Below are 23,555 nucleotides of genomic sequence, written 5' to 3'. Positions count from 1 at the left end.
ACTAACACCCCACACTTTCCCACCCAACATGTTTGTGCTTTTTATTTCCTATACTTGTGTCAACAAACATGAGCTTGGCATGAGTTTCTAGTCAAGGTAGCCAATAGGGGTGGGGCATGGGTAATGGACATGAGGTCTTTTGTAGTACTACAACTTGCTTTTGGGGAAATGGTGAGGCATAAAAGGTGGGGGTTGGAGGTGTGGGGGGAGAAAATTTCTAATTCTTAGATTAAGTAGTCTGTTTAGCATATCTAGCCTGTTCTGCCATTTGGCAAATTCGGGACGACCTGTAACATAATGGTTATGTGCTATTGCATTATGTTCTTTATTAGTCATACCCAATACAAATTTCAGTCCTGGATAGAATTTTAACCTTAAATTGGGAGTTTGAAGTTCCAGATTTCTCCTGTCCTTCTATGTGGGTTAGGGCAAGTGAATACTAAATAAACTACCTTCTTAAAAATTTTTAATATACTGTCTCCTTATTCTGGACAAAGGAAAATAGGATGGGTATGCACATTTCTGAACCTTTTGTGCTTTTGAAAGTAAGATGTTTTCTTAAATAGGAATGTTATCAAACAAAGGACACAGTTGGTATACCCCTCAATCTTGCTGTGCTTGGAGATTTGTATTATTCATTTTAGGCTGGGCAGTTGCTAATCCAGCCTCACATTTTATTATCTTGGAATCTCCAGCATCTGCAGTTCCCATTATCTCTCAGTTGCTAACTGTGTTTGTTTGTTTCTTTCAGAACATAACTCCTTTTTTCATTACTGACAACCTGGAACACTTTAGAATATAAATTATTCGCTTTCTTTTCTCATTGTTCATCCTGTTGAGTTTGTTTTTTACAATCCAACTCTATGGAATGCCTGTATAACTGTTCTCTGCTGCCTTCACTGAAGTTTGAAAGCTTATTGGGTTGGATTTTTTTTGTCACCAAACAGACTTTGCGCTTCCTTTTTATTGACAAATGCTCACATAATGGCAAAGTGTTTCCATTCTTCAGAAATATGTTTTGCACTGAGTAGCAGGGAAAATAGTTGATGATCAAATCACTGAATTTTGGTTTTTTTGTTCTTGAGTCCTTAATGACAATCCTTCTTTGGACCATGTCCAATGCCTTACAATTCTAACGAAAAGCTTTTTCATCAAGATGGAATGCTAGAGGTGTGGCTTTCTGGGTGCAGTGTGAAGTTTTCTGCCTGACCGTCACAAAGACGTGGTTGGAAGTGTTGAAGTACGGGCTCTCCCTGGCTAATATTTATCCCGCAGCTCATCATTAAGAGATTTTTTTTGTCTGGCTACTTTTCCTGGCTATGGTACCTCAGTGGACAGACTTGGTGTTGTTTCTTGTAATACTTCTTCAATGTCGTTTTCAAAAATAATTTGTTGCTGCTTTGGGGGAACTGAGGTTAGGATCATAGAATCCCTACAATGCAGACAAAGGCCACTAAGCCTATTAAGATTGTAGAGGATGTTGTATATGCATTTTCTTGCATTGTAAATGCTATCAAAATCTTGCTCCAGAATGATCACACTCGTGGATAGGGATGATAGCAGTCCTGGGATGAAGGTGTACAATATTAGGCAGCAACTGGAAAATGCTGATTTGGAGGCGGTTGTTTTGAGAATAATTCAACATTGCACATGCGAAAGTATTTCAAACGACAGCTGATTAGAAGAGTTCAGGAGCAGTATGTTCCTGTGAGAATAAAGGATAGGTATAGCAAGTTATGGGAACCTTGGATGACCACAGATGTGATGATCTTGGTCAAAAAGTAAAAGGAAGCATATGTAAGGTCTAGGAGGATGTGAACTGACAAAACCCTTGAAATATATAATGAAAGAAGGAAAGAACTTAGGCAAAGAATTATAAGGGCTAAAAGAGGTTATGAAAAGTCATTGGTAAAATGGATTATGGAGAATCCCAAAATTTTTTATACATCTGAAAGGCAAGAGGGAAGCCAGGAAAAAAGGTTGGCCCATTCAAGGACAAAGGAAGGAATCTGTGGAGCCAGAAGAGAGAAGTTCCTAAAAGAATACTGACAAAGTGAAGGAATCATAGGAGGAAGATCTTGGAAAGGAGTGGCAAATTTCTAGGCCAAGTTGCTATTAAAAAGGAACCGGTGCTCTGTGTCCCCAAAGGACTAAAGTAGATAAGTTCCTGGGTCCTGATGGGATTTATCTCAGAATATTGAGGGAGGCAAAAGAACAAATTTCTGGAGCACTGACAGACCTCTTTGTATTCTCTTTGGGTGTTCTGAAGTTCTCTGGGACCTTGCGTCAACACTGGCCACAGGCATTGTTTTAAGTGAGGATAATCCAGGAAATTACAGGCCTGTGAGCCTCACGGCGGTTTCCAATAACTTCCCAATTTTTGCAAAAGATTCTTGAGGACAGGATCTACACACCCTTTTTAGATGCAAATATGTTGTCCAGTTGATGTTGTCTACGTGGACTAGAGTAAAGCCTTTCATAAGGTCTGCCATGGCAGACTGGTACAAAAGGTGAAGTCACATGCTATTGGGGTCCGCTGTCAAGATGGATAGAGAAGGGATTTGGTCATAGGAGAGAGAGGGTAACAGTGAAAGGGTGCTTTTCAGAACGGAGGGTTGTGACTAGTGGTGTTCCACAGATCAGTGCTGGGATCTCTGTTCACAGTCTACATAGATGATTTGGAGGAAAATGTGGCTGGCCTAAATAAGTTTGGGAACAGTACAAGGATTAGAGTTGCGCATAGTGAGGAGGGATTGTCAGGGAATGTAGCAGGATACAGATCTGTTGGAGGCATGAGCAGAAAAATGGCAAGTGGAGTTTTAGTCTGGGCAAATGTGAGATGACACATTTTAGAAGGCCAGGTACAAGTGGAAATTTATACAATGAATGGCAGAACTGTTAAGGCTATTTGATATGCAGAAGAGGTACAGGCCTGCAGATCGCTGAAGGTGGCAGCACCGGTAGACAAGGTAGTTTTTAAAAAGGCTTGTCGCATGCTTGCCTTGAAAATGAGAATTGAAATCAGGACAGACAAGTTATGCTGTAGCTTTACAGAACTTGGAATACTGCGAACAGTTTTCTGTAATAGTAAGTGAATCATACTTCATGGAACAGCATTTACAAAGGCATAAAATCAAACAGTACCTTTTTAAAAATTTCTGCTTTTTCTAACATTCTGCATTCTGATCCAATTTGATGCTTGCCCTTTTTATTGTTATCTTCTGACTTCACTTACTAGTCCTAGCAACCTTCCCTTTTTAAGGAGAAACCAAGCTTCTCTAATCTGTGTAATTGAAGACTCAATACAGGAACTCTTGTCCTTTTCAGCTCCACACCTATTTGAGAAGTTATCGTGGGTGTATTGTCCAGAAATGGACATTATCACTATCCTCAGTTGGCTTCCCTGTTATCCTGTTGTTGATTTCCCCCCCCCCCCCCCAACAATTCTTTAAAAGATACCATGTAACTTCCTTGCGTTTTTGCATTCTGTTCTATTTATAAAGCCTCGGGTTCTCTGTCTTATTGAATGCTTTGTCGGTACCTTTTGCATTTTCCATTCTTTCTTCACTCACCATTCTTGAATGCAGCCCAGCTGCTCCTTGTGACATTTCAACTTTTAAATATAGCCTGCCTGTCTAATACCTCCCTTTTTTTTACATTTAACATATGTTTTTCATGATATGACTTTCTTTTCGCATTTTCTGGGCCTTAAATGGCCCCACCTTTCCCTTTTTTTTTTACAATTTTTTTTGTTTTATAGGAGAGATAGGAATCCGATTATCTTCTAATTTATGTTGATCATCAGCTCTCTCTATCTTCTTTCTTTTGTCACTTTCCCTGTATAAACTCTTACTATATTAAGCATGGTCCTCCTTGTGTTATTAACCCCATCCAGCAGGCTTTAGCTGTCCTCTTTTAAAAGCAGCTTATAGTTTGTTTAGTGATAATGGGAACTGCAGATGCTGGAGAATCCAAGATAACCAAGTGTGAAGCTGGATGAACACAGCAGGCCAAGCAGCATCTCAGGAGCACAAAAGCTGACGTTTCGGGCCTAGACCCTTCATCAGAGAGCTATAGTTTGTTTACATTTTTATTGTCTGATGGTCTTTGGGTTTGATCAATTGAAATTGGAATTATTCTCTTGCAATAAAATTGTCAGTTTCCCCTAATTATTTTAGTTCCTTGTCCTCCTTTCCATAACAAACCTAGTCCTGATGCTGAGATACTTCCTAAATGTTCCTCTGCCGGCACTTGACCGCTGCATTCTGCAGAATCGGATCCAGCAATGGATTGATTGTGAATGTTAAGAATATGTTCAGAGGCTTGTATTTTTGTGCTCTCATTCTTGTCCTAGTTCTACTTCTCAGCCCTCTTGTGCTAATACTGCCAAGTGTTAGGATAAATGGTAGACAGTGATGTAGCGGTAATTTTGTTGGACTAGTAATCCAGAACCCTTACCTAGTTCAGGGCCATGTGTTCAATTTCCAATTTAGCAGATGGCAGAATTTGAATTCCGTAAATAGCTAGCCTAATGGTGAGCTTGTAATCACTGTAAAATCCACCCGGTTCACTATTGACTTCTGGTGAAGGAAATCTGCCATCCTTGGTTTAGTCTACATGATGACTCCAGACCCACAGCAATGTGATTGATTCTTAAATGCTGGCCTAGCCAGCAACAAAAGTATGAACTGTTTTAGACTGTGTTTATGTCCACTCCTAGCTCTTTATAAGTCAAGTCTTTGTCATAATTCACAACCTGTTCTGATGCAGCTATTAATTGTTACAACTCACTAGCCTTGTTTGCCACTCTGTCCCATTATACATCTTCATTAAAATCTAAATTGGACCGAGTATTCTCACCTCAACCCACTGAATTACCTTACCCTATTTTGGTAATTTGTCTCTGTCAATCCTTTTGTGTACTGTTCAAATGCTGCATGCTGGTGCCCAACTCTATCCAATTAATTTAAAACTTGGGTGAAGAATGAGTGGTTTGTTCAATCAGCATATTGGTCCCAGCTCTGAGCTGCAACTCCTTTTGCCATGTGATTGCACTTACCCTAGAATTAGTCCCCATACTTCGGGAATCTAAAGTTCTGCATGCTTTGATCTATTGTCTTCCAATTCTGAGCTTGGTAATGCAGTCAGTTGGAGCAATCTATAGACTTGCTACCTTTGTTTTTGTCCTGCTGGAAATCTCCTTTAAAGTCTGCCTTTGGAACGTCATCTCTTCTCTATCAAGGTAATTACTATTGTTTTATGAAACTTGATAGCTGGCAGTTCCAACACTCCACCCGTGTGCTTTGTCACCACTTCCGTGCCATCCTGAACCCAGCACCAGAGAGGCAGCATATTATCCTGAATGCTCAATGTCAATTTTGACATTCTTTATATTTATCTTACAAAAGCTTTGCTCAGTGATAATTCCTTTTATCCTGGAACATCTTTTTAGAATTATTTTCTTTTTGACTACTGTAGACCCTGGTAATGACCAAAAGTTGTTTTTTTAATCCAAAAGGGAATATTTCAAGGATCCTCTGCAAGAAAGAGAAGTTAAATGGAACGGTGTAGGAAGAATGTCATGGAGCTCAAGGCCAAGGCAAGTGAAGGCTCCACTGGACCAGTAGTCTAAAATTGGGGATCTACCAGAGGCCAGAGTTAAAGGACAACACTTGGGGAAGTGATCAGCAGTGCAGGGATTTGAAAATGAGAATGAGAACTTTACAATTTAGATGTTCTTCAACCAAAAGCCATTTGGTTAGTCAATGAACATGGGGATAACTAGGAAATAGAAGCACTTTGAGTTAAGATGCGAGTGGCATTGATTTGGATGACCAAAATTTTGGAAGATAGCATGCAGGAGATGAGTAAAAAGCATTTTTGGAATAGTATTGTTTAGCAGTTACTCAACCAAATGCAGATTGTGTGGTGATGATTTTTGGATGATGTTAGGGGTTAAAAATATGTGGATGTCACAAATTTCACACTTGAAGTTCCTCCATGGATCAAATGTGACTCCAAGTGAGGAAAAGACTAGATTAATTTCAGACTGCTGATAAGTACAGAGGTTGCAGATGGAGAGAATCAACAGCGGGAAATGGAGATGAAGTACGTTGCTTCAGACTTGCAGATATTTAAGTGGAGGAAATTTTATTGTTCCCACAGCACTGGACGTCAGATATTCAAACAGCAAAAGAGTTCATCTGTGATTGTTGAGCTGGTCACCACACTGTACATTGTGGATATCCTTTTGGATATTGTCACCAAACATCTGCACGTTGATATAGAATAGGAGGGGTGCCGTGAGCAGACCTTTTTTAGGGACACCAGAGGTAATTCTGTTGAAGTAGTAAGAGAAGATAACAGGACATGTAGAAATGAAATTGAGTGAAAGCAGTCTCACCTGAGCAAGGCAGCCACTAGAATGGTGTTTGAATAATGGCGTAGTCAAACCATCTGCTAAGACAGAGACCGGTTGAGCATAATGAGGAATAATATGGTAATTCATCACCACCTGACATCGCCTGGCTTTATCTTTTAACCTCCATCCTTAAGAGAAAGCATCACCGCACCTGAAACACTAATGATTTTTTTTCTTGTTCACTGCTGGCAGACCTACTGAGCTTTTCCAGCAATGTCTGTTTTTGATTGTGTAAATATTCCCCTACTTTTCCCACAGATGGGTGGAAATGGCCATTCCATGATTGCAACGTGAGGAATTTTAAGGATCTGTCCGGCTGGCATCAATCATGTCTCAAAAAGTTAAAGCTTTAACTCGTGAGCTATGGGTTTCCTTTTATTTGGCCTGAGTCGTGATGTGTGGATTATTCGCAATGGATGTTTGTTGCTTTGAGTGAAAGGAAGTTGTGGTAGTCTGTAAAGGAGATCCTGTCTGTGTCAATAATCAATATTTCCTTGCCATCATGCACTGTTTGGGTGTCTGTTACTCAACTGTTGAAAATTTGAGCCAAAATATGTCAAACCACCTGCTTCCTGAAGCTTGAAAATGGATCGGTGTGCATGAAATGTGACTTTTTTTTAAACTTTAGAGGATCTGGTGAGAGTATGGATTATTGCATTTTAAAATGGGTAGCCTTCCCCAGAAAAGTGGTTTTCAATGAAATATTCATTTGACTGTCAGATGTTCAACAAGCAAGCTGTTTGCTGGTTCTGTCAAACATTGAGATGTGTGGCATGAAAAATGAGGGATTCTTTTTTGATCAACGTACCTTCCCTTGGTATCACCCAGATTTAAAATGTGATTTTAATCTTTTTGTGCGAAATAGCTGCTGTGCATGCTTATGTGAGCAGATTCATTTGGTTGTGCTTTATCACTTTTTTGGTCCAAGAATGTGATCTTCATGACTTCATGCACTACTCCTCCCACACCTGCAATCTTGATGAAGAGGCTCTTTATTAAGTACCTGCACCAATTAAAGATCCATATCTGGCCTACATAGTAGGTAATCAGCTCAAATATGGGTGGGGAAGGGGTCTTACTTGTACTCCCTAAGGCGTAGTTACTTCAACTGGGTGTCCACCCAGTCGTCTTCTTGCTCAATAAGGGTTGTGTGGTGAAGGACTTGGAACCTTCACCTCTGTATCATAGGGTGTGTCCTTGAGCTAAGGATTCTCTCTCTCTCTCTCTCTCTCTCTCTCTCTCTCTCTCCCTCCCTCCCTCCCTCCCTCTCTCTCTCTCTCTTTTTATGGGGCATAATCTTAAATTCAGATAAGTGGGTGGGAGCAGTCTTGTGGAGCAAAGGAAGAAAATATCCAGAGGACTAATGTTTCTCAAAGATTAATTTTGAACAAATGTAACAAGGAATAGCCTGAAGTGTTGTATGTATCACTCAACAGCTATGTGTGATGGTGTAGATCATGCCTACGTTCATTTAACCAGCCACAGAACAGTGCAGTGATTTTCATGGGAAAAGATGTATGAGTGCATGGCAAATTCTTAATATGCTAGACAAAGTAATAACACAAAGGATAGTAGGAACTGCAAATGCTGGAGAATCTGAGATGATAACAAGATGTAGAGCTGGATGAACACAGCAGGCCAAGCAGTGTCAGAGGAGCAGGGACACTGATGTTCCGGGCCTAGACCCTTCTTTCTGAAGAAGGGTCTCGACCTGAAACATCACCTTTCCTGCTCCTCTGCTGCTAGCCTGCTGTGTTCATCCAGCTCTACATCTTGTTAATGCAAAAAGAGAAATGGATTTGCTTTAATGGCTATTGGATGTGTGGTTGGCTATCATTGGGAATTACTTCATCCAAGATACCTGATGGATTGGAAAGGCAGAACGTGGAAGAGATTTGGGCTGGCTAGCCCACGAAATAAATCTGACAGGAGGACTGTGGTGAAGGTGTATCTTGCTACAATAGAACAAAAAGCAGAACTAGTGTGGGTGACTGCGACATAGAATCAGAAATGCCTTTGATTCTCATACCTCTAACAGTGGCTATACTGCTGGACAGTCATCAGTGATCATGTGGGCCTTTAAACCCCTCTGGATACAATTGGCAAAACTTGTTTGAAAGACAAGTTCAGGGAATACATTTTGAGACATTAATTCCAAACATACTATGCTGTGTAACAATGAGAGAAGGTACTATTTTACACAATTTTAGGGGGCAGTTGGGGATAAGACTGTGTTTATTGGTAATCTTGTCTGGGATCTTCTTGGACACTAATCGTTATAGTAGAATTTCTCATCGTGTTTGAGTGAGACAAGTCTGAAACTAGAATATTGAACCTAGTCAACCAGATAAACATAATCTAAGTTAGGAAATTGGGGTAAAAGATGTACCATGGTTGAAAAGCAATGGCTAGCTAAAGTGGCAGAAAATAAAATGAGGGTAGATTAACCAGCAATATTTTTTATTTTAAAATTGTATAGGCTTTGACCAGTAACAATGAAAGTGGAGCATGTATTGCTGAGAGTTTGAGACAAGGTAAACTTATTACATGCATATGGAGTTTGTGGGAGAAAGTAAATCTATGCTGTATTCCGCAATGGCAGAAGACCTCAAATTTTCTGGAAATTGTGGGCAATGAAGGGTCAAAAGACAGTGCAGAAGTTGGTGTGTTTTTTTAATTGTTCTTTTAACCAAGGGGTGGCGGGGGTTGGGGGGAGTACTGGAGGAACGAATGGGCATGAAAGTTTGTGTCCCCTGTATATCTCCCAAGGCTCTCAAAAGGTAGTTGCAGAAAAGATTATGCCCTTGTTGTAAACTTTCAAAATTTTCTAGATGTTTGGAATGGTCCTAGTGGATTCCAAAGTAACAAATGTAAGATCGCTTTTTGAGGCAGTTGAGGAAATGAACTACTTCAGTGTCCGGAAGATGCCAGAATGCTATGAAAGTTGTATGGGGTAGGAAAGACTGTAGAGTAAATCTGGTTTTACAAAGGTTTGTTTGCTTGCTTCACGAGTCTTTTGAAAATGTAACTATGACAGTTAAAGAAAACCAGCGGAGGTAGTATATTTGGATTTGAAAATACACTTTGCTAATATGTTATAATAGGTTTTGTGCAGGATGAGGGTCCATGGGATTGAGATTACCTTGTTTTAGGGATCATGATCCACTAGTTGATTTTTGTAAAGTTTGTTTTTTCTGATTTAGTTTATTGAATTTGTTGAGTAGTTTAGCTGTGGTGCATTAATTAGAGAAAGTATACAAGTGGGGTCAGTTCACTGATACTAGAGACAAACAGACTATCAGCATGGACTGGGGTGATGGGAACTGCAGATGCTGGAGAATCCGCGATAACAAAGTGTGGAGCAGGATGAACACAGCAGGCCAAGAGCATCTTAGAAGCACAAAAGCTGACGCTTCTGATGAAGGGCCTAGGCCCGAAAAGCTTTTGCCTGAGATGGAGGCAGGTCCAGGAAGGGACAGCTGTGTTGGAGATATCTGATTTTTCTGATGAAGCGTCTAGGCCTGAAACGCCAACTTTTATGCTCTTAAGATGCTGCTTGGCCTGCTGTGATCATCCAGCTCCACACTTTGTTATCTCTGAAAGGAATAACTGATCTGGATTTGCTGAAAATCCAATGTTGAGTTGGAATGTAAGTTTTTCGACAAGGTCGAATTTGCGCAGGATCATAAATGGGTAAGGGCTTAGATGCATAATGATGTGGATTATTTACTTGGGAGGAAGACTAGAATATTTTTAAACAATTAGATGTGCTCAGAAGAAATTGGTCTTTCATAAACACAAAGCTAACATGCAACTACAGTAAGAATTAGGAATGCAGATCGTGTTTGTATCTTACAATAGGTAGAATGCAAGGGCAAGTAAGTGCTCCTTTTGATTTTTATATAACACATCCGGAGCACATGATTAAAATTTTGGCAACTCTACTTACCTTGAAATTCAGTGAAGGTCCATTTAAACTGATTGCTGGGGTGAGTTGTCATGGAGAACAGACTTGAGTGAAATTGAGTTTTTGTCCAGAGTTTTTAGAAGAATGAGATGATTTTTAGTTTGAAGGATAACAACTTTTGTTTTGGAGGCTCGACAGGGTAACTGCTAAGAGATGGACCAGGCTGGAGAATCTAGCATTAGGAATCAGTATTTTGGGATAAAGGGGCATTCATTTCGTTTATGGATGAGAAATTTCTTCAGAGGGTTATGATTTCTGGAATTCTCCTGTACTTCAGCGTCTGCAATATTCAGTCATTGAATTTTTTCAAGACTTAGGTTTGGGTAGTTTTGGGCTCTTAAGGGAATTGTGGGATAAGGAAAATGTATACAAGACGGTGCAGTTGAAGGTGTGCACATCTGCAATGATCTTTATTAAATGATGAGGTAGGCTGGAGGAGCCAGATGACCTAAATTTGCACTTTTTTTTCTCCCTTTTTTTTGTGATTTGTCAACAGTAACTCTTCTCTTGTGCTATCAGGATAGTAAGCCAAACAAGATAAACTAGCTTCTTGTCCTCCTCAATGTTCCCACGGTGTAAACACTTCTTGGCTGTGCTTGGCAGACATGCGTGTGGCTGCCAATTTGCTTGGATCCCTGTAGTTTTATAATGTGTACCTTTTTTCTACAAATGAAAACAATTCTGTGGAATGTGTTCTTTGGGTCCTATTGTCTCTAAATCTTCCCAGGCTACAACAGTTTTATTCTTCCCTTTGTTCAATCCCCTTTTTGTTTTTCCTTTTTATTTTGGAAAGGTATGTGATGGTTTTCTTGACTGTGCTATAAACTTAGACTTTTTTTGTTTGTTTTTTTTCCATCCCAGTTGCTCCTCCAGAAGCATTCAAGACCGGTGCAGTTGTGATACTGATCTTAAACTATCATTTGTTCCATCTGTGAACCAGCTGACCAATATATCAGTCATCTAGCTGGAGTCTACAGCTAATAGAGACTGGCCCATTTTGAGGAATAGTTTTTTCCAATTTGACTTTTTATGTAGTTCAGCAGCATTTTTTTTTGGCTGAATGGGTGTTGCAGAATTAGCCCATAGGAACAAGAATAGCTAAAAATGACCTCCAAGTTCTCAATTAATTCTAGGCACCAGAGCTCCTGATCACTGTTGTTTTAATCCCTACTCCAAGGCGCTAAATCTGTACACTTGCATGTTAAAAGAAGTTCTTGAAATTGAGGTCTGAATGTAGTATAGGGAGAACTCTTCTGCTTGTAAAGGGGTCAAAAATGAGAGGGCACAAATATAAAGCATTTTGCAAGGCAGTAAATGTGAGGTGAGAATGACTGACTTTTTTTGTGCAGAGAAATGGGAGCATTCTATTTGCTTTGTTTTTAATGCAAGTAACGTGCGAGGGCACAGGAGAGGCAGCGAATATCAGTGATAATCCTCTTTTGAAGAGGTTTGTGCAGACTCAATGGACCAAAAAGCTTAATTTTGCACTGTAACATTTCTTTTACTCCTCCTCCTTCCACCCCCCCCCCCCACCCCACCCCGTGACCATTGCTTCCCACAAAATTTCAAGCAAAGACCCCAGAACACACTCATCAAGGTATTTTAAGGATGCCGTACCTGACTGAACTGACTGGCTTGATGGCAATAGCAATTGATGGGACCTGTCAGATGATTCTGTTGTGCACTTCCATTTACTTTGCAATTATGGCATTGGTGGAAATGCCCACTTGCAAAGTTCTTTGTGCAATTTGTTGCACAGTCAGGAATGGTCGTGGCATAAGCAGACTGAACCAATGGGGTTTGAGGTAGGTTTAACCCATGTTAGTTATTCCCTGTGACATTCATGCTGCCTGCTAGTACTCGTGTTGTGAATGGAACCAATGCCCACTGCCCAGTGGTGTGGCTAGCCATCTCATCAGGAGGGTCAGAGGCTCGTGTGTTAAAACTATCCTGCATCTCTTAAAGGCTGTCATGTGGAGCTCATTCTAACTTGGAAAAAGCGTAATAATGCTGCCACAACATGGAGAGATTAGGTTCCAAGAAGTTCCAGTGCAGCACTGACAATCTTGTCAGAGGCACAGTAAGAAGGGTTTCATCTTCTCTGCAAATGATCGTGAGTCCCCCCCAGTAACTCAAAAGGCGTTGGTACTGGCTGGATGTAGCAAGGTTTACACAGCTGAATTTTGCTTGCTGCAATTCATACAATTAAATTCTCCAATGATGAAGATCAGAAAGCATCTTCAAATGCCATAAACCCACCAGTTACAGCACAAACTCTTTAGCAGCTGTTCAATGTGTTAGATCACTTAGCTGTAGAAACATCAACAATCTGTATCATTCATGACTCCTATCTAACATTGATAGTTTCACCTTGCTCTCTTGTAACTCGACACAGCTGCAGTCCTTTCATACAATTCCAGCTCTCCACCGGGTCTGCAATGTAACTCCAAACAAATTACCCATACTATCACTAATACACCTCTCTTGCAACTTATTCTTGAACTCCCACTTGAGACTTCTAATGATGGCACACTCAGCCGCTGTCAGGGCTACAGTCACCTGGTGGAGCTCTCACTAAAAGTGACCGTGTCCTCATTAAATCTTCCCTTTTTCCATCTATCTTGTTCTTCGCTCCATATCTCTAATTTGTAGAAGTATACACCTGTTGCCCCTCACTACAATTTCTTTTTTAAGGAACTTCACTGTATTTAGCCAGAAATAGAGGAAATGGAGGAAGACTGAATAAATTAAAATAATCGAACTCACGTTCACCCACTATGTTGGATAGACTTTGGACCTTGGAGTAGCTTAGAGGTGGGACCTGCACTTGTTGGGACATCTGGTTTGAGTAACTTACAGCCGTGACTGCAATACTCCAATAGTACAATAAATGTTAGCACTTCAGTCAGACTTCTGCTATGGTAGAGTTGAATAAGCACTGGGATATGTAAGTTAATATGTGCAGTGTTCTGCTGTGTGGGTTTAGACGGTTGCCATCATTCAAAACGTTTAGTTGAATTATCTAACATTACAACAATCTGCCCTTGAACAAACTACCAGGATTGTCAAGGTGCTAACTCCGAGTGGTGGTAGTGGCTGTATGGAGCATGAACCTGCTGCCCTCTGTCTCTTGAGATGACAGCACTTTGCTCTTCTATCTGTGGCCTTGCTATTACTCCTGATACCAGTTCTCCAAAGTTGAAGACTTGTTTACTGATGTTGATTTTGAATTAATGACCAACAGGCCTCTAAAGAAATTGTTTTGGTTTCTTCCTCTTCGTTCCCCTTAACAGGTTGGTATATAGCTGGTGGTCATAACTTGGTGTATAGCTATGTCTTCACAATGGCATTTTAGCATAAAATGATCTTTTTTGATACCTGCTCCCCAGAGTGCCGCAAGGCTCCTTCAGAGAATTCCAGCTAGTGGTAGTGTTCCTTCACACTGTTTTATTTCTGTGATTTGCATTGTATACCTGTTGCTCACATGTGCATGGTTCTGCACAGTCATGAGCCATGTTGTCAGTCTGATGACTAGTCTTTGCCATGGTGCCTTAAGTGTAGATGACAGTGGAATGGAGGAATTGTAATACCTATCAGGATACTAAACTTTATTTTGCATGGAATCATGGAATCTCTCTCTTTGTTACACTACATCACAATTGACATGTGGTGTTTGTAAAATGACATTCATGCAGCTTGTCACCCTGCACTCTCTGGAGAAACAAGAAACCACATAAGTCAGGCACCTATGGAAGGTGTTTGTGACTTGCCTTGTCACAAAATGAGTGAACAACTGAGATGTTGTAATTATCTCCAAGCGTTTGGATAAAAAGACTCATGGCTTATAGCCATGAGCACCTCCATGCCATGGACGTTAGTATCCTAACCCTCCCTCCTCTGGAGGTTGCAGTTGTGTCTGTAACAAGTAGCAGATTTCATTGAGGGTGTTGTTCTTTTTATTAAAACAAATGCCTCGCTGTAATTCAGCTTCAAGAATTCCATCTTAGGTAGATGAAGCCTCCTTCCAAGAGCCCTTTCCCTTCCCACAAGCTGCCCTGCCCTGCATACTGATTTTATTTTTAATTCTTCCAGTTGAAATAAAGCCCAATTCACCAAAGATCCCTAGACGGCACTTTGCAAATTCATGACCACTTCCATCGGGAAGGACAAGGACAAGGGCAGCAGATATACCAGAATACCACCTCCCAAGTCACTTTCCATCCTGACGTGGAAATGTATCGCTGTTCCTCTGTGGAATCAAAATCCTGGGCATTGCACGAGTCAACCCAGAACAGGTGAACTACAATAGTTCAAGAAGGCAGCTGACCGCCACCACCTCAAGTGCAACTAAGAACAGGCAATAAATGTTTACCAGCCAGTGACCCCCACATCCTACAAATAACGAATACATTTTTAAAAACAGAATAGGAAACTGAATTTCCTGAAAATTCAGTAGTACAGACTCCATATTGGTATATAGAAAACAGAATGTTTGTTTGCCTCTGGTTCAGAACATCAGGGGTTCCACAGTCCATTTTGGTACACAATCCAGATTGATGCTCCAATGCAGTATTGAAGAAGTGCTAAACGATTGAAGGTGTCATCTTGCAAATCAATTGCAAACTGAATTCTTGTGTGCTCTAAAATGAATAGAAAAGATCTCAATACTGTTTAGAGAGCTGAGGTGTTCTCCCACCTGTGCTGACTAGAACACGTAATTGGTGTTTTAATGCATTGTGGAACTATTATGTACAAATTGTTTACCACGTTTCCTTCAGTATGACAAAAAAAGTTTCATTGGTTATGAAATGGTCAAAACAATCTCAAATGTCAAAGCACTAAATAATAACAATTACTTGCCTATTAAATGCGATCCACTAGCTAAATCTTAATACAGTATAAAATACTGTTACATCACTAACCTGTCCTTGGATCCCATAGGCTGCTACCTTCACCATCTGTCTCCCATATGGGAACTTCTTTGTAAAGGTCTACGTGGACCTCAGTAGGCCATGTTGAATGCATTGTCCTCCACTACACAGCTCTTCAAGAAATTTTAATTAAATTAGTCAGACATGTCAGCCTCTTAACAAAACAGTGTTGACTTCTTAATTTATCCCTGCCTTTCCAAATGCAGATTCATCTGTCCCTCAGTTTCCTTAGCACAGAAATTAGACTGGCCTGTTTGTTTCCTAGTTTCCCCTTTTTGCTGTCTTCTTGAAATGACAGTGCCACACAGGCTGTTTGGAGTCCTCCGATACCTCACCTGAGGCTAGAGAAGAATTTAAGATTATTCTGTGCCACTGCCTTTTCCTCTTCCTTGTGTCACTTAACAGCCTGACTCATATAAATTTTGAAGGCCAAATAAAACCTACTTTTTAAATTGACCATACCGTTCAGCATCTCCTTTTCTGTCTATGCTAATTTATTTAGGTATGCTGCAATCTTTTCCTTTGCTTCTATACTTGCATTGTTCCTCTCTCTAGTGAACACAAGCAGACTATATATTCACTTAGAACTCTACATATGACCTCTGGTTTCTCACAAATTACCACTGGACCTTTTTTTTTAAATGGGTGCTGCTCGTGCCTTAAATATTCTCTTTATTCTTGACGTACTTGTAACGTTTATTTTCCTTTTCATGTTCTCTGCTTTTTTTTTCTTTGCTATCCTGGGGCGGCACGGAGGCTCAGTGATTAGCACTGCTGCCTCACAGCGCCAGGGATCAGGGTTTGATTCTGGCTTGAGTGACTGTGTGGAGTTTGTATGTTCTCCCTGTATCTGTGTGTCAAAAGATGTGCAGGTTAGGCAGATTGGCCATGCTAAATTGCCCATTGGTTTAGGGTGGGAAGTGCAGGGATAAGGTTGGGGGTGGGTCAGGTTCGGGTGGGCTAGTCTTCAGTGGATTTGATGGGCCATGTGGCCTGCTTCCACACTGTAAGGATTCTGATTCTGTTTTCCCCTTACATATTCTGTACTCCTGTAGGATTTCTGCTGTTCACCCACAGTGTCCCCACTTTCTCAATGACTAGCAAATGTAAATACTGTTCTCTTAATCACTCATTCATTTCTGTCTGCCCTTATCCATGGCATGAGCTTTCTTTCCTGAAATGTTCCTTCCTTTGCTTTCCAGGTGCATATGCAATATTTTTCTGCTCTCTTCATTTCCTCTCCCCCCATGTTTTTGCTGCTGTTCCGTTTCAGTAGGATATTTATTTTAAATCCTAGGTGGTGGTAGAGAAACTTCAAACTTCAAACTCCAGAGTAGGCAGCCCTCGCCCTCTTGTAGATCAGCATATATTTCTGGCACAGGAGGTCATTCAACCCGTCATGCTGGTGCCTGCACAAGGATATTGCCGCTCCCCCCATTCTTAGCCCGGTGGCTTCATATATGGTGGCTTCATATGGTGGCTTCTGCCTCCACTATCTGGCTTGGTTTTGATATTCACCCGATGAACCTGACTTTTACCACCCTTCAGGTGGTACATTCCAGATTACTGTATCTAAATTTTAAAAAACATACACTCATCCCTCTGGTTATTTTGCCAGTTATTTTCAATCTGCATTGTCTAGTTATTGATTTGTCCTTCCATACAACTTTGTGGGAAATGGTGTTAATGATCAGCCATGATCACTTTGAGCAGACTGGGCTGAAAAGTCTAGTGTTCCTAATCTACATGTAATAGTTTTGATTTAAAATTTATGTTTCACGTCAAAAGTGGTTGAAAAATGAGCAATACTTGTCTACTGGCTTATATAGTGGTTGGAGCCGTATAATTTACTGGCGTGAGTGAGAAGATGCTGTTGAAAAGCAACTACGAACTGTCTGCTCACCTTTTTTGTTTGAGATTGTTATTGCTGATGATTCAAAGACTCCAGACTTGTGTAGTTAGTTAGACCAGGCTACAGGGCAAATTGCAGCAGTTGGAGTAAAGCATCATGTGAAGGTGTGAAATGAGAAGGCACAGCACTTGAAGGGTAAATCATTGTGTAAGATTTTTCAAGTAGTGAATGTGTAACAACAGCTGTTGTAGGTCATTGCACAACCATTCAAGCAAATTCTTTGGATTTTTTTTACATCCGCTGTACGTACCAGAATTAATGTTTCAGAAGCTAGAATATTATTTCCCTTTTTTCCTCATCAGGTGGTCCTGGGGTATAATTTGCCGATGTTTATAGAAATAAACCAACCGCCAGTGTAATTTCGTTCGCTCCTGGAGCATACTAGAGCCTATGAGTGTTTCCTTTTTTTCTCTCTCTAAATCCCATCTCCCTCGCCGTTCTCCTGTCTGTCCTCTCGCGTTATATCCTCCTTTTCTCCTCCGCCCCTTCGCGCTCCATTCAAAACATTTTTGTGTTGATTGTGTAGGAGCTGGGAATTTGTCGCCCTAAAATCAAATCTGAGTTTGATCACAGGAAGCTGACAGCTGCTGCCTGGACCCTGCCGTGCGTTTCTTCACAGCTCTTTGTTTTCGTGGATGGTTCTTAGGAATCTAATTGTTGGTTTATGGTGGGGTGGGGTGGGGTGGGAGAAAGGCTGGTTTTGCATACGATCGAATTAAAAATTGCAAAATCAAGCGCCGGGTCTGCAACAAGAAGTGACTCACTCACTTGCCCCTGTGTGCACACCGTAAGGCTGGAGCAGCGCCCAGGCTCAGCGACTGGCATCTGCACATGCAACCCATGCGTGTTGGGGGTATGCCAAAGACCTCCCACGGCCCCCCTCTGCTCCCGTTTTGCTGTCATGTGTGGTGGCACCAGGTGACCCTCCCAACGTTCGCATTATAAAAGTGCAGCGCTACGTTCTCAGACTCTACCAGCAGCTGTGCTGTCAGGTTAAAAAAAAATCTGTTTCGGAAAGGGCTAAGGGACTGAGCACAGTATAAATCTGGACGGGTGTATCTTGTCCTCAAAGTAGCTGGCTGCAGACTGCGTAAGCGTTTGAGGAGGAGGTAAGGCAACACTTCTTCGCTACTCTCCAAGAAGTGTGTTTGCTTCTACCAGTGTAAAACTTTTTTTGTAAATATGTAAACCTAGTCTGGTGTTTCTTTTTACTATTTGGAATGTTTGTAACTAGGCTTTGCGATCTCTTTCCTACTTGCTGTCTTCTGAGCTCCCGCTATTTTTCATTCGATTGCAGCTTGTTTAGAAATTCAGAGCTGAGGTATTTTTAACTTATTTTTGCCCATGTTAAATGATGTTTCTGTGGGGAATTGAATAACGCTAAACACCTTTTTTATTGCTTTTCCTGTTTGGGGGAGATTTTCAAATCGTCAGTACAGAATTGCTTCAAGAAGGAACTAGTGTCTGATATTGAAATTGATTGCTCAGCTTAGTCCCGGGCTTGGGACTGTCCTGACTGGCCCAGTACCAAGTGGAGGGGCATCCTGAGGGTAAGTAGTGAAGCTGTGTTTGTGTAAACTGGGCCCAGTGACCAATGTATGCTGTTTACACCTTCATGTACTTTGGATCAAACGCTGCAGGTGTGAACTATAATGGGTTTACAACCTGCCTTGCGTTTCGAAGAGTTCAGTACAGACCTGTCTATTACATCTCAAACGCTTGAATGTGAAGACTTTTTTCAGGAAATGTGGAAGGAAGTCATTTCAGCAAATTTTTCCACATTTTCCAGCTTGTTTATCATGACTGGAGTCTTACATTATAAGTAGAAAGCAAATTGCAATGACTTTATTTAAGCACCTAGACACAGTATGAGTGCATTAAATATGTTTGGGTATTCTTTGCTTCAGAGCCCTACTATCTAATTTCAGTTCATTAGCACTGTTCTTGCAATTTTACTGTGGCTTTCAGAGATACAGAAAGTTTGTATTTTAAAGGAAAATAATGTTTGGAGTGAATCCTAGCACACACATGCTGTCCTCAAATGATACCAATCTAGCAGGCATGCGTAATTTTGTATCAGTCCAAGTTGCAGCCAGATCTTCTGGTCAAATTATCTCAGCACTCATGTGTCAATCCACACCCAGGCCTCTGTCAAATAAATTAACAAAGTACCATGGTAATAGAATTTGAAGGGCTAAGGTGCTTTGGAATTGACGTTTCACTATTTATTGGTATCAAGTCTGCACTATCCCGATTTTTTTTTTAAAAAAATGACATACCTAGAATCCATCTGCAAGTGGTTTTTTTAAAATCGCTAACTTTTTTCAGTTTACAAGTCTCTGCACCTGTGTTACGTGAAAAGGTTTTGTTAATGTCAACAAAATGCATGCAAACAATCGTGTTCATAGCTTTTAAAAAAAAAAACTTTGATAGTTAAGGTCATACCTCCTGATCCGGAAGGTTGCTCTTTTACCTGTAGGGATATGGGTCTCGATGGCAAGCGCAGCATTTGCTGGCAATCCCTAATCGCCCTAAGAGGAGATGATGAATTGCTGCTTTGGAATTGAAGTCCATGTAGTGTAGGTACATATGATGCGAAGGAAGGAGTTCCAGGATTTTGATCCAGTGATAATAGAAATAATACCAGACTTTGTAGAACTATGTTTTCATATGATGCCAACCTTGTTAGTCTTTTTGAGTTTAGAAAATGCTACAGAAGGAGCCTTGGTGAATTGCTGCAGTGCGTCTTTCAGTTAGTGCATTATGCTGCCTTGGTTCATGATTCTGTGTTATTGGAAAGAACGTAATGGAGTTTCTTGTCAGTTATCATCCTGATTGACAACATTGATTTTCTCATGATTACTTAATTGTTTCTTCAGCCATCCAGTGTGAAATTGGTTGCCACATCATCCAAACTCACCTTTTTTATTAAAACTGATTAAGGTACATGTAAAACAATTTGGAATGACTGAAGTCATGAAAGGTGTTCAATAAATGCAACTTTGTAGTTCTTTGACATGTACTGGTAATCCAGTCAACAGAAAGGTCTGTATAATGACAAATATTCTTGAGGGCTCTGATTTGTGTGGTATAATCCAGATGCCACCTCTTGCTTTCTTATGGATTCTGCTCCTCCATACTCCTTGAGTAGAGCTAGAATGATGCTCAGTAGTAGCAGTGTGTACTATCTACAAGATGTACTGCAGAAATTCACCCTGAGACAGCACCTTCCTTCCAAACCAATAACCACTGACCTTTTTAGGATATGGACAGCATATACATGGGATCACCATCTTCTACAAATTCCCCTCCATGTGACTCACCATCCTGACTTAGAAATATATTTCTATTCCTTTACTGTTGCTGGGTCAAAATCCTGAAATTCTCTGTCAGGGTGTTGTGGGTCTGCCAATAAGACATGGATTACTGTGGTCAAGAAGGCAGCTTGCCATCACCTGGCCCTAGTTGCCCTTGAGGGCAATATATCCTGGCTGGCCACCAAAGTCTACGTTCCACAAGTGAATTAAGAAGAATTATCTATGTAAACAGAATTACATAAAATTACCAGTTTTCTAGTCTGTCCTTCCTTACTGGGTGTGCATTTTCAAGCTATAGTCTTAGCATCTCTTTGCACAGTAAATCTGTATTTCGCCCTGTGTCTTTTGACAAGCGCTCCTATTTCTAGTACAAACTTTAATGTGTCCTTGATCATTCTTGTGGTTTTTCCCTTGCATGTTTGCAGAAAATGTGGTGCACTTTCTTCATTTAAGTTGTTTCGGTTAATGAGCACTTGAGCTGTATGTAGTTTATGGGCTTCTGGTTCTTCCCAATTTAAAAAAATTCCAACTCCTTACCCCGAAATTATCAACAACAAAAACAAATTTCTAGGAAAAAGCCAGCAGGTCTGACAGCATCTGGGAGAGAAACCAGCATTAATGTTTCGTGTCCGGTGTCCCTCCTTTAGAACAAATAGCAGCTAGGAAAAGGTTGTTGGTTGGTTTTTTTGTACAGAGACTTGGATGTCGGGGGGGGGGGGGGGGGGGGGGGCGGCGCGGCGCGGCATGAGGTAAATGATAGGTGGCAATGGAGCCCAAAGAGAGAAGAACAATTCGACAGATAAGAGTGGATAATGATCATCTGAGGAGAATGAATGGCTACTAATAGGGACAATTAGTAGCTAATGATGATTTGTGTGTAACAACAAGGCCTGGTATGTAGGGTTTGGGATAAGGACATGAGAGAAATTACCCCAAATATTATCTTTTGTTTCAGCAAGTGTTTTGTTATTTGTGTTTAAGACATTCCGTATATTTATTCCCTACTACGGGAAGAGGTCAACTGTTCAGTTCTAGTTTAGTGAAATAGTTTGCAGTCCGTAGAAAATTTTGTTTGATTTTTCTGGACTTTTTTGTGGTTTCTAACTAATGATCAGATTTTAGCCTTTTGCTACCTTAGCTTTTGACCTGTTTTTCTTACTGTGGGCACCTGTGAAAGGAGATGATGAAATGACCGTAGCTGCACAATTGTGTGTTGCATTATCCACAACAGGTTTTATAGACCATTGTCAAGCAATAACAATTTTTAGTTATGAATTGGATTTTAATGTGAGTGAAAAATCAATATTTTGTAATAAAAATGGAATTGGACGCAGTCACATGGAGTCATTAGGACATTATCCATCAAACTACACTGAGTATCTTGGAGTAGACAGTTAAAGTTGAAGTTTTAGAGGAAAAACTACAGGACTTTGTGTCAGGGCACTTGAAAGCATGGTTGAACACTTAATTTGGGGATTCTTAGGAGGCCAGAATTAATAGAATGCGAATGTCAAAATGTAGTATTGAGAGAGATTTGAGGAATAAGATTATGAAGTGATTTGAAAACCAGAGAGAAAATCCATAAAAATGGAGAGGCATTGCCAAATTGGCATTGAGGCAAGTCAGGTTGCACAAGAATATTAAATGAAATAGCACTTAAATGTCCATATCCTAAACTGGAGTGCAACCAAACTCAACGTACAAATTATCAGGAGTGGAATACAGACATGTGTTTTTATGCTCTGACTCATATGAAGCCATTTTAAATCCATTTAAGTATTCATGTCCTGGTTTGTTTCTGAAATGCTAACAAGATTGGATTTTTGCTCATTGCTTTCCATTCCTTCCCTATTTTTGCTGATGCTTAAACATAATGATTCTCTTCAATATTATTGACACAGCAAAACAAAACCATCGTGTTTGTCCCTTGTTCTTCTCTCTTTTTCATTCCGTTGCTCAGTAATTGTCAGAATAGTCTGTTCACTCTTGCTTTGCCCTCTCAGCAAGTAGCTGTGACTTTGTTAGCCTGATGGAGAATGCTCTGCTCTGTTTCCACAGCAAGTCTGTCCTTCCTGTTCAATTCAAGAACATTGCCTTGTAAGAACTGGTGCATATTGAGAAGTATCAACGTGCGGACTGTGTCCTTGCAATCTTTTTGAAATCTTGTGTAGGAAAGATGTGGGAGTGACATCAGTCATCCCTTTTTTTTGTTTTACATCAAAAAAAAGGTGTTACAAAGTTAGATGGAAAAGCAGTGGCTTTGTGTTGTGCAAAATGGATAAATTTTAATATCCACAAAAATCCTTTTTTAAATTCAGAAAAGACATTATATCCAAAGTTTGGCGATACCCCAGAAATGTCTGAAGTTCTTTCTCTACATTGGCTTGTGCCCAAGATAGAAATAATGGTTGTTTGTGGTCCTGAATAATGATCGTTTGAAGGCTGCCATGTGAAAAGCAACGAGGCTAATTGACTACTTAACACCCATGTTGTAATCAAGCTCAAAGTGCAGGTTAGTTTTTGGTGGCCTTAGAGTATGAAAAAGATTTTTAGTTTTTAGACATACCTTGAAATGTTATAGTTGTTTAAAAATAATGGTAGGTTTATCAGGAATAAATAGACTATGAAGTAATAAATGACCCAATGAAACAATATAAGTAATAGCAAGTGAGAATCTAATGATGAAATATTTTCAATTATTATGTAAGAGTATACTTGTTGCCCTTGTGCTTTAGTTTCTTTAAAGCCCAAATAGTTCTCTGAAATATTATTTGTTTTCAGTTAGTGCAAATGTAGCTTCAATCTGGGCACCATTCATTTTAACTGGATTTCACCTGCAGTCAGCAGAAATGCTGAATCTGTCCCAATGCTGCCTTTCTCGTGATCTACTCACTAGCCAGAAGTGGCAGCTTTACCATAGTTAAAGACTGGCCTTACTTTTTTTAAAGCCCTCGTGATCTTGCTTTTAGTTTTAGATATTTTTGCTTGCCCTTTTGAGACTTTTGTC

The 23,555-nt window shown here is 40.3% G+C and overlaps 1 protein-coding gene across 7 annotated transcripts in view; it reads left to right on the top strand.

Annotated features, from left to right (window-relative positions):
- slc20a2 (solute carrier family 20 member 2) overlaps positions 1-23,555 on the top strand; it is an 85,754-nt gene that overhangs the window by 22,545 nt on the left and 39,654 nt on the right. For 2 of the 7 annotated variants that reach the window (XR_007247136.2, XM_048526793.2), the window contains exon 1: positions 18,013-18,340. The exons of 1 other annotated variant lie outside the window; for it this stretch is intronic. The gene's annotated coding sequence lies outside the window, so the exon portion shown is untranslated. Of the gene's footprint in view, positions 1-18,012; positions 18,341-18,649; positions 18,782-22,866; positions 23,061-23,555 lie in introns of those variants that run through there. 4 more of the 7 variants (XM_048526794.2, XM_048526797.2, XM_048526795.2 and 1 more) reach the window with 4 other exon arrangements.

The sequence above is a fragment of the Stegostoma tigrinum genome, chromosome 3, assembly GCF_030684315.1.
Source record: "Stegostoma tigrinum isolate sSteTig4 chromosome 3, sSteTig4.hap1, whole genome shotgun sequence".
NCBI lineage: Eukaryota > Metazoa > Chordata > Chondrichthyes > Orectolobiformes > Stegostomatidae > Stegostoma > Stegostoma tigrinum.
The sequence above is the reverse complement of the archived record's forward strand: the minus strand, read 5'-3'. Positions and strand labels throughout refer to the sequence as shown.